Source organism: Triticum aestivum, chromosome 7B (assembly GCF_018294505.1).
Source record: "Triticum aestivum cultivar Chinese Spring chromosome 7B, IWGSC CS RefSeq v2.1, whole genome shotgun sequence".
In the NCBI taxonomy this organism is placed as follows: Eukaryota; Viridiplantae; Streptophyta; class Magnoliopsida; order Poales; family Poaceae; genus Triticum; species Triticum aestivum.
In genome coordinates this window covers 593,610,968-593,620,134 of record NC_057813.1, presented here as the reverse complement: position 1 = coordinate 593,620,134, position 9,167 = coordinate 593,610,968, and positions in this window count along the sequence as shown.

Genomic DNA, 9,167 nt, shown 5'->3' with positions numbered 1-9,167 from the left:
CCTAGATCGGAAGTTCCACCGCCGCAAACCTCGGTATCCACGAAAACCAATCTAGACCCCATTCTGGCACCCTGCCGGAGGGGGAGATCATCATCGGTGGCTATCTTCATCATCCCGACGACCACCATGATGAGAAGGGAGTAGTCCACCCTCGGGGCTGAGGGTCTGTACCAGTAGCTATGTGTTTAATCTCTCTCTCTCTCTCTCTCTCTCTCTCTCTCTCTCTCTCTCGTGTTCTTGAGATGTCCTAATCTTGATGTATCATGGGCTTTGTTAATATAGTCGGATCATATGGTGTTTTCCCCTCTCTATCTTGTGATGAATTGAGTTTTCCCTTTGAGATTTCGTTACTTTTATGGATTTGAGAGCACTTGATATGTGTTTTGGCACTCAACTCGCGGATTCCCGAGGTGACATTGGGGTAATATTTGCATAGGGATTGATGCATGTTCTCGTCTTTGTTTCTCCGGTAGAAATCTCGGGGCACTCTTCGAGGTTCTTTGTGTTGGATTGAGTATTTTGAATCTGAAATTATTTGGTGTTATTTTAGTATGAATTCTTGGATAGATTGATCGGAAAGAATAGCTTCGAGGTGGCTTCGTACCCTACAAATGATTTCTTCTTATGTTCTCCGCTAGATAAGAACTTTGGAGTGATTCCTCGTTGCACTTTGAGGGATGGTTATATGATCCAATTATATTAGCATCGTTGAGAGATTGCACTAGCGAAAGTACAGACCCTAGGCCTCATTTTCAAGCATTGCAATACCGTTCGTTCTCCGTTTTATCAATTGCTACCTTGCTATTTTTATTGTTCCTGTTACAAAAATCAATATGTACTATTATTACTACACTTGTATCACCATCTCTTCGCCGAACTAGTGCATCTATATAATTTGCCATATTTGGTGTGTTGGGGACACAAGAGACTTTTTATTATTTGGTTGCAGGGTTGTTTGAGAGAGACCATCTTTATCCTACGCTTCCCATGGATTAATAAACCTTAGGTCATCCACTTGAGGGAAATTTGCTACTGTCCTACAAAACTCTGCGCTTGAAGGCTCAACACGAGTCTACAAGAACAAGTTGTATAGTAGACATCACTTGTCAACAAGGTATTAGAAGTCCACCGCCTTCAAATACCATACCCATAGCGGAAGGCCTAAGTATTTCACCGGGAAGGAGGCTTGGGTCATTGACAACGAATTGGCACGACCAAGCTTTTCTGGAAGTTGGTGCATAGGCTCGTCACGTCCCCGAAGCCCCACAAGATAGCAGCAATTAAGATTGTCAATGTCCCTCTTGATTGGCGCCACGAAGACCGACGCATTGTCCGCATATAGTGACGTTCTCGTGATGGCGCCCCGACCGCGGATCTTATGAAGGAACCCTTTCCGCATGGCCATGTCCAGAATCTTATGCAAGGGGTCAATCGCCAGGACAAAAGGAGGGGGAGAGGGGGTCCCCCTGTCTGAATTCACTCCCGTGCATGATCGGAGGGCCGGGCACGCCGTTTGACAGGATTCTTGACCAAGATGAGGATTTTGGTTCCCATGAATTGGGCCTAGAATTCAAGAGTTAGAATTTAATTCGTAGAACTATGATCGTTCAGTTGACACAAGAATGGGAGTCATATATAAGTCTCAAGTCAGAAAACCAAACCAATTATTTACTATCAGCAAACAATCAAATGGAATCAAAGGGTCGCAGCAATATGATATGGACCCACCAAAATGCAGGAAGGTGCTCCTCTATCTAAAAGTATCGGATTTCATGAAAATTGTATGGTGCAAATCTGAGGTTATGATTTGAAAGTTTTATGAAGGGCATCTGTACGAATATGTTAGGGCACCTGTGCAAATACGTTTGGGCCGGCTATGAAAAGGCCGGTTGGATGGCATTTTTTCGTCTAGGCACTCAACAGACAACCCATCCGGGTGTTTGAAGCGGGTATAGGAATCTGGTTGTAGATGCTCTTATCGTGTGGACAGAAGATAACCTTGATTTTTTTTTTCTAATTTTGAGTGGTCACTGAGGGACCGAATCCCTACCTGAATATATTTCACTCAGTTTGTATAGAAGACTTACATCCCCATACTCGACGAGGGGGCCATATACACAATTACATCTCCTGTACGTGTGGATTATTCATGTGTGTAGGCGATGGCTCAGTACGTGGTATATCCTGCAGAGACCGGTAGACAGGGACTTTTTTATGATGACGCCTACACGGCTGGAGCATACAACCAGAAATGTTTTCTCCCAACATAAATGGCGGTGTAATCTTCGGATAGGATTTGCCCCACCCTAGGCTGGACTGATTTACTTTTGCTGTAAAATGATATTTATTTTTTAGGCTTGTTCGACTTGTTAGCTGTGTGCATCACGTATGTAGGGGCCGGGCATTATTTCAATGCGGTTGTATCACCTCGATATATCAAAAACAAAATGTATCAATTGAATAAAATGTTCTTTATCGAAAAAATATACACAGTTACATCACCGAGACAACACTGGAGCCCCATCGGAAGGTAGCACATAAACCAGACCGCCCCACATGCATGGACTTCACCACACCGCCCAACCACTGCCAAGACAGAGATAAAACCAATGAAGGCAAATGCACGAGAATTGTCATCATCGTAGACAAAAACCATCCAATCAGTTGAGTCAAAACCATGACATGTGGATGCTATTGGCACAACCGAAGGGCAGCGTGCAACCAAGCCTACGCCACATGCGTAACCAAAGAGCCATATGTGTAACCAAAGATCCACGCATAACTGAGGCTACACCACAATAGAGGTGTTTTTTTTCCTTTTTTGCAGGTGACCACAATAGAGGTGCTGCCGGTGAAAACATAGGGCATCACAAAGCCGAGTCCACACTGCATAGTTACCTTTGTGTGAAGAGCCATGAGAGCAGCCAAAGGGCACATCACAGTTGATGTTGCACCGTCCACCTGCACTACTGAAGAGCAACACCAACCTAGGGTACCGAGGGAGCACATCAGGCCTGACCATCCAACTTAATAGCACTTGCGGTGGCAACTTCTTAGAGGGGAGAAAGAGCCACCCCCAAGCCAACCGTACAGGATGATGTCGGATCTATGATCGCCATATGTGAAGCCATGAGACTCACCAACCCAACAGAACCGGAAAGGAGGATGCGACATCCACGATTGAGATCTAGTAGAAGCCATGAAACTCGCAAACCCCCACGGAAACACCGCGTCGCAGCTAACAACAAGACCCGGGGCGGCCCAACCACCAACGGTTGCCCCACGTAGGAGGTGAGCCACCACCATGTGCTTGCTCTTGACGCTTTTTTAGTGAAGTTTGGTCTTGACACTTGTCATGTATAGTATTTGAGGATGCATATGTGTTTTCTTTTCAAACAGATCATTCCATACTAGGCCAGTGTTTTCTCAAAGATAAGAGAATATGATAAGAAATGCAGCCAGTAGTTTGGTTAGGTAAGAATAAAATTGAATTCCTTTATCCAATAGATAATCTTTAGTTGAACATTTTCCTTTGTAGACAAAACAAGGGTCATTTTCCGCGAAAAAGAAAAAAACAAAACGGAACAAAAGGGTCGTTGCTAGACTGGTCTAAGCGACTCATCAAGATAATAAAAGAAGGACCGCAATATTTGGGGAACGTCCAATCTCAGCGAACCCCCTTAGGGCCGTCGAATCCCGAACGAATGCATGACAATTACTCTGCGTAGAATGGCAATTTGTCTTACAATTTTTCATATAGCATGGTAATTTTCACTTCGGAACATGGCAAATCCCTTACAATGATATGTTAATTTTATCTGTTTTCACATGGCAATTCTAGAGTGTTCGCTGAAAAATCTTAAAAATCCTACGTCAGTTTTTTTTTAACGTTTCCGTAAAAGAAAGGGTTAATGGAGGTGTTTGCCGGACTACACAAAGGCTACGTTATGGATTGTCATTCGGGACTTGAAACCAAGTAGTATCCTCTTGGGTTAAAGTAACAGAAGACTGAGCCCAGACGTAGCAGAAGAGCATACAAGCATGGTTGTGAGCACTTGGTATGAGCTGCCTGGTGACGTCCCCTACATCCGTCTAGATGACGTCCCCTACATGCGCTTCTTGTGGCATGGAGTAGCATTCGAGTTTGCGCTTAATCAACTGCATTCCCGGGGTGACCTCGACGGCCACGATGGAGACGGCGCGGCGTGGTAGATTGAGCACTTCGTCCATGTTGATAGGCTTTTGAGGGGAGTACCCGGGGATGATGACCGTCGAGATGCAAAATCTGCTGGCCCCATAGTAGGCAAAGGTGGCGGTGTGTGGTTCTGTGAAGTATCTGGCACGTCGGGCATTGAAGACGGTGGGTCTCGGCGGCGTGGAGCAGTGGAGTCCCGGAGTTGGATGCGGTTTGATCGACGCGCACAGACTAGTGGCGCTGTCTGGTGTCGTGGTGACGTCGACAGTGGATGGGACTGGCAAGATCTATGCAGTGATTCCTCCTGGAGACGGGATGGCGGATCCTTGAGCATGCGCAGGCGGTGCATGTTATAGGACGCCTAGACCGGATGGTATTAAGACCTCTGGATTAGATTGGGTCTGTTATGCGGACAAGGCACGTATGTATTGGTGTTGGTGTAGTGACTTTGTTCGCCTAGAAGGGGGCTCCGGGTTGATTCTTGTATTAATTTTGTCAGACTCTGATGAATAATTAATAACGATGGTTGTGTGTGCATCATGGTGATGCAGAGGCCAAAGGTAATCCTCTTTTTTAAAAAAAAATAAGTAAGTGATACTGCAAAGGCCGTCTATATATATGAGACATATACATGAGCTCATGTAACTTTCACCGATTCGGAATTTGAGAAGCATGGCAGATGAGCTGACACAATAAACAGAGTGTTGGGGCATTACTTCAAACACTTGTTACGCACAACTAGATACCAAACTCGGAGCTTCGTTCTCCTGGACTAGCGGCGGGGAGGAAACGAACGGTCTTCCAGAGGCGCTTGGGGAGGAGAGGAAGAGGCACGGTGGCTGGTCGCGCTCACCGTGGGGGAAGAGAAGGCGTGGCTCCAACTTCACCAGGAGAGACTGACCATTGTTCGGAGTAGATACCATCACCACACGAGGGAGGGTAAGGTGGAGAGAGCGGGCGTCACGGGCTCACGGCTAGGCAAGGACATGATTGGCATGGAGAGGTGAGTGGAGATGTGCAGGCAGCGGGAGCATGAGAGAACATAACAACAACACAACAGAGAAGACATGCTTGCAATGGTGAGGAGGGCATATAACAATTTCGTTAATTTTAATCAGAATGTTTAGTACTCCCTCCGTCCGGAAATATTTGTCCTGAAAATTGTTGTATCTAGACTTATTTCATTTCTAAGACAAGTATTTCTGGACGGAGGGAGTAGTTGATTCTGTGCCCGGATAAACACATGAGTGGTTAATCTGGATCGTGCACTATATTTTTGGGATCTCTACTCATTCGAGAAAAAGTTCAATGCGTCTCAGTGGTTAATCTGCTGCTTTTGTTTGACTCGTCATAGTACAAAAAACCAAACAAATACAAAGATTTACCATTTTTATTGATTAAGCAAGGAGTTCAAGTAAATAATGCGTACATACATTGATACATCAATACTAGAGTAAGATGGTCGTCCGGCCATAGTAGTCATCCTTTGACGGCCAGTTTCTGGCGAGCATGGCGCGTCGCCAGGGGATCCCCTCCATACGAGCCTACCATCGCTATGCACCATCTGGATTTACAATGTGGATCAGTGGTGGCCACCATGAGCTTGGCTACATCCGTCTAGATGACGTCCCCTACATGCGCTTCTGCTGGCATGGAGTAGCATTCGAGTTTGCGCTTAATCAACTGCATTCCTGGGTGACCTCGACGGCCACGATGGAGACGGCACGGCGTGGTAGATTGAGCACTTCGTCCATGTTGATAGGCTTTTGAGGGAAGTACCTGGTGATGATGACCGTCGACATGCAAAATCTGCCGGCCCCGTAGTAGGCAAGGGCGGCGGTGTGTGCTTCTGTGAAGTATCTGGCACGCCAAACCAGCCGGGAGGGGATGGCCTCCGGCCAGGACTTGATGATCACCGGAGGCCTAGCCTCTATATCGCAGGCGCAAAAGTGGCGATCCCTGGAAAAAAAGCCAAAGAGCAGTTGTCGGCCGCCGCCCAGGAAGTCTGGGATCAAAAGGGCCCGGCCCATCACGGGCAGCTTCCAGGTGCCTTCCCTGTGCCACCGGCGGCACGTCGTGTCCAAGGAGAAAGTGCCTTCATCCAAGAAGGAGACCTAGACGCGTGTGCCAGCGACAAAGTAGCCCGAGATGTGCCACTCCCTCTTGAAGCGAGGGCGAGGGATGGACGACAGCGGTAGATCCGGGATGGGGTGCCAGGCCAAGCGACCACCGGCGTCGTCCGTGTTGCTAGCCAGAAGCTCGGCGTGGGGAGTGTCGTCGAGGTGTGGGTAGAAGGACATGGCGAAGAATGTACCGTCTGCGACGGGGACGAGGAGGATATCGATTTTGCCGGACAGCATGTCCGGGCCGGTGGAGGCGGAGCGCGAGCCGGTGTCGTAGAGCAGAGTCCGGGAGAGGGAGGTGGTGGCAACGATGAGGTTGCCGGAGACGGTGATGGCCATGTTTTCCGTAGGTTGTATGCTGTTGAACTTGGCGACGGGGTCGGGAAGGTTGAGAATCGGTGGGAACTCCTGGTCGGGTTCGCCGGAGAATAGACGGTCGAGGTTGAACTCGAAGACGAAGTTGCCCTTGGTGGGGTGTTCAACCACCAGCAGGCCTCGACTGCGGTGAATCTGCGCGGCGGCCATCGACATCGATAGACAGACTCCTTGTCTCGTTGCCCTCGCTGGAAAACGTACAGACTTCTTTGGGGATGCGATGACCTATATACACAGTTGGAAGGAAGGGGGAGGCTCACGTAGAGGACACGGTTTCGTTTCTCCGGCGGACACACCTTCGTTCTTTTTCCTTTTTTTTTGATCAAAAACCACTACCGCCTTCGTTTTATTTCCTTGCAGCCGTGCACTACCGACGCTCTATTGTAGGTACAGTACTAGTAATAACCTCCCAGGCATCACGTGATTCGAGGAACAAAGAAGTACTCCAAAGGTGTATTAGAAACTAGTAGTACTAGTACTGCGAAGTAATTCTACTTTTTAAATAAATAAAGATGGTCACTCTAGCGAAATAATCTTTCTCGCCAAGCAGTTTGTTTCCTCCGAGGTTTTCATATCCAACTGTGAAGTAATGACTACCGTTTAAGAAGAATTGAGTGAAAAAAAAGTTCTTCAACAGTTCCCGTAAATGCGCAAAATTTTGACGGGATCCTGTAAATTATCTCAAACTTCTTCCTCTCCATCAGCGGAAAGATGGCCCTTCGCGTATGATTCAAAAAAAAAAAAAGATGGCCCTTCGCATAAAAATGCCATGTCAGCTAACCATGACCTGCGTCCGCGCATCGCTGCTACACCCACCGCTCCATCAGCTTACCTCGTTGTGTTTTTTCTTTCCACAGTGCCGCGCTGCTGGTTCAGGAAAACACCGGCCTTAATTTTTTTTTACCATCTGGAATATGTTCATGAAATAAAAAAAAGTTCATAGATTTATTAAAGATATTTGTGGGTTAAAAAGTTCACAAAATCTGGAAACAATATGCACAAGTAAAAAAAACGACGAATCATGAAAAAAAGTTATTCGATTTTGAGAAAAACATAATCAAATTTGGAAAAAGTTATCGATTTTAAAAAAGTTCATCAAATTTGAAAATTGTTCATTGATTTTTGAAAAAAATCTCACTGATTTTTTTAAAACACCTATTTCCAAAATAAGTTCACAAAAATTAAAAAATCATCAAATTCAAAAAAAAGTTCATCAAATTTGAAAAAACATTCATCATTTTTGAAAAAAAATCATCGAATTTGAAAAATGTTTCTTGTTTTTCTTTTAGAAAACATGAATCTTAAAAAAGGAAAAATAAAGAAAAAAAGAAAAAATAAAACTCGAATAAAACCGCCCTGAAATGACCAGCGAATCGGTAAAAAAAACTGGTTAGAAGCTTCCGAAAACCGGGGGATTCCCGCGATTAAAATGTGGAATAAATAAAAGAAAGAAAAAAGCTTAGAAAACACTAGTCCTCCGATGGCCTAATGATATGGTCGTAGTGGTCGCGGGTTCGAATTCTGGGGCTGCATCATTTTTTGAACGTTGGCCCAGCTAACGGGCCTAAATAGGATTTGCCTCCAATGACAGCATTTTCACCATGAGCAGGGCCTACCGCCTCTTCTTCACTGCCAATTCCGGCTTTTGCCTCTGCCGGCGCGATGTGGAAGTCTAGAGCCCCCTCCCTCTGCAAATTCTTCATGTGGCTACTTGAGTACTTGTTCATCAACGTGGCTTCACGACTGATAACATTCAGTTGGCCGAATAATGCGACGTCCACTGCAGATTCTCGCAGCACATTTAGACCAGCGTGCGCGAGTAGGTTAAGGCTGACTTCCCTACCACACCAGAATTTTTCCACTGACTCCTACAGCTCGGTCCCGGATGTTTTTGAGGCTATCAGAAGAAGACTCGAGAAGTAAATGTGGAGAGCTACGGGCTACTTTCATCTTCATCTCTAGAGCAGTGTTGGTCGCAGTTTCTTGGGGCTCGTAATTTTCTTCCTTGTTATTTGGTTGCCTGTTGAGTTAGAAATCCAGCCATGACTGTAACCCTTTTCTGTACTTAATAAAGATCGGTCTCTGGCCTTTAATAAATTGAGATCATGATACATAATTTTAGTGTTCTACAAAATATCACAGACGGGGCCAAACAATTTTGGAGAAGAACCACCAGAACTACACCTCTTCTGAAGAATCCTAGATCAGGAGGTTCACACACTCACACGTCTCCAAGGTGTTGGGTGTGACCCCGCCGGTCGTGTCAGTTATCTCGAACTCTCGAGTTCCAGCATCGCTGGGCCGTCCTTTGGTAACTTTTCACGCCTCACCCAGCTCACGCACGTCGATCTCTCAACAAACAGTATCACAGGCCAACTCCATCGAGATCTCAAGCACTGTTGGGGTCTTCAGTACCTCAATTTGTGGGATAATTGGTTGCCTGGAGGGCATGCTTTTTATCCCACCTCCTTTGT